The sequence below is a fragment of the Pinus tabuliformis genome, chromosome 6 (genome assembly GCF_031772625.1).
Source record: "Pinus tabuliformis cultivar Carrire ecotype Pingquan chromosome 6, CPIR1, whole genome shotgun sequence".
NCBI classification, from domain to species: Eukaryota; Viridiplantae; Streptophyta; class Pinopsida; order Pinales; family Pinaceae; genus Pinus; species Pinus tabuliformis.
The window spans coordinates 581,206,774-581,209,709 of record NC_142292.1 but is presented as its reverse complement, the minus strand read 5'-3'; positions in this window follow the sequence as shown (position 1 = coordinate 581,209,709).

Genomic DNA, 2,936 nt, shown 5'->3' with positions numbered 1-2,936 from the left:
ATTGTATCAACCCATTTATGCCTTTTTCAACTTACATACAAAATCTTTTCCTTCTGCTAGATCAAACCCTTCTGGTTGCTCCATGTAGACTTCTTCCTTGAGTTTCCCATTCAAAAATGCTGATTTTATGTCCATTTGATAGATTTTGAATCCTTTTGAGCAAGCAAATGCCAAGAACATCCTTATAGCTTCCATAGGAGCTACCGGTGCAAAGGTTTCTTCAACGTCGATTCCTTCAATTTGTGAATATCCTTTACAAACAAGCCTTGCCTTATTTGATGAGTTGTCCATCTTCATTCATTTTGTTTTTGAACATCCACTTGGTTCCAATTATATTTTTATCCTTTGGACGAGGCACCAACTCCCATGTCTTATTCTTCTTGATTTGAGACATTTCTTCTTCCATGGCTTGCACCCAATGAGGATCCTTACTTGCTTGAGTAAAAGTTTCCGGTTCTATCATAGATAGGGGAGAAACATCATTTTTCCTTGGTGTACTTGTCATCCTTCTTCGGGTTTGTATCCCCTCATCTACATTTCCAATAATATGCTCTTCCAGGTGATGTTTTTGGAGGAATTTCACTTTGGAAGGAGTTTGAGATGGTTTTTTTTCCTTTTGTTTTTATTGATCTCTTTCCTCTTTTTCAGGTTCTTCTTCGCTTTCTTCAATGAGGGGGTCAACTTCATGAACTTCAATTTCCTTTTTTGGAAGGGCTTCATCAATCTTCACATCAATTCTTTCCACTATTTTTCGTAGTCAATTATTGTAGCACTTGTAAGCTTTTTTCCTAGTAGAATATCCAAGGAATATTCCTTCGTCAACCTGAGAATCAAATTTTCCTGGCGAGTCATCATTGATCTTTATGAAGCATTTGCTTCCAAAAATCTTGAAGTATTTTACTAAAGCAGGTCTTCCTTTCCATAATTTGTAAGGATTCTTCTCATTATTTGGTCTTAGTTGAGTTCGATTCAAGGTATAAACTGTTGTCCTGACTGCTTCCCTCCAAAATTTTGACTGCAAGTCAGCTGCTAGTAACATTGTTTTTGCCATTTCTTGAACAGTTTGGTTTCTTCTTTCAACTACCCCTTTTTTCTTGGGTGTTCTAGCAACAAAGAGTTCTCTTTCGATTCCATGTACTTTACAGAATTCATCAGATTCTTTGGATGTGAATTCTCCCCCTCTATCCATTCTAAGACATTTAATCTTAAAATCCTTTTAATTTTCTACAAAAGATTTAAGATTTTTAAAACATTCAAATGCTTTGGATTTATATTTTATGAAATATACCCACATCATTATAGTATAGTCATCAAAAAATAAAGCAAAGTACCTTTCTCCTTGGAGTGCTAGAGTTCTAGTTGGCCCACATAAATCTGCATGAATGATCTCTAGAGGTTTTGATGTTGAGAACTCCTTAGTCTTGTGGCTGGTTCTAGTTTGCTTGCCATGTTGACATGGGCTGCATACAACTTGATCTGGTTTTAACATCTTTGGAATGTCCCTTACTGCATTAATTTTTCTAATATTGATCAAGTTATCAAAACTTGTATGCCCCAGTGGCTTGTGCCACAACCAAATTTCATCTATTTGACTTAGGTAACATTTATCTTCTTGAATTTTGTTTAGAATGTAGATGTTATCTGATGTTCTAACTCCTTTCGCCACAAGTTCTCCTGAGGAAGAGTTCCTTATTTCACAATCTTTAGTGCTAAAGACAACATTATGTCCTTGATCACAGATTTGGCTAACACTCAAGAGATTGTGTTTGAGCCCATCTACCAACAAAGCATTTTGAGCCTTTCCTTTTCCATTAATAAGGGTAACGGTTCCTTTTCCAACAATTTTGGTAGATCCACTTCCAAAGGATACATTTCCTTCCTTTTTTTTCAATGAGACAAACTTCCTTTTGTCACTTGTCATATGTTTGGAGCACCCACTATCCACAAACCAATGATTTTCATCATTGTGAGCACATAGAGCTAGGCCACATTTATCCGTATTGGGATTCTCATCTTTTGCTTCTCTTCTTTTGAGGGGGAAATTTTGTTCATTATGTCCATTATCATTACATAATGAGCAAATTGGATCAAATTTGGCCAAAGGATCAAAAGATTTGTAGGTCTTGATTTGTCCTTGCCCTTTGAGACCACATGGTTTGTTTGTTTGATCCTTCAATCTTGGTGCTTCATTCTTACGAGCCATGCAATGTTTAGCTTGATGACCAAAATTTTTACAATAATAACAATGCCCAAAAAAGATAGTTTGGTACCTGTTGTAATAGCCATGATTTGAATCAACATTCTTCCTTGGAGTTACTCTTTCTTCATTCTTTGGATTTGAGATGGGCCTTTGATGAGATGATTTTTCTTCTTTTGGATTGTTGGAAAGTATGTCGACATAGCTTCTTGCATTATCCTTAGTACTTGATGATTCTCCTTTAAAACCAATCCCAAATTTTTCATATTGAGATTTTTGAGCATTAAGAATCTTGTTAAGTGTTTGAGAGATTTCCCAATTCTTTTTGACTTGCTCCAATTTCTTCCTCAGAGATACTATTTCAGCTTCACGATTTTCACAGATTTCTTCCTTTTCTTTTAGCTTATTTTTCAAGAGGTCTTCCCTTCTTTTTGCTTCCTCCTTTTCTACCTTGAGAGAAATGATTTTATTTCATAATTTCTCATTTTCTTCAATGACACTCATTAACAATTCATCTACATTTCTTTCTAATCCTGAATCATCATCATTTGTGAATGCCATGAATAATACTTCTTGGCTTCCAGTATAGTCATTTTTTTCATTTGATTCATCATTACCTCCTTTGCGATGAGGGAAATTATTAGTTGATTTCTTTTTGATGACGACAAATTCATCTTTGTTAGACTCATCTTGCTTAGAGAAAAATTCCTCTTATTAAACCCTTTCTTTTTGTATACCA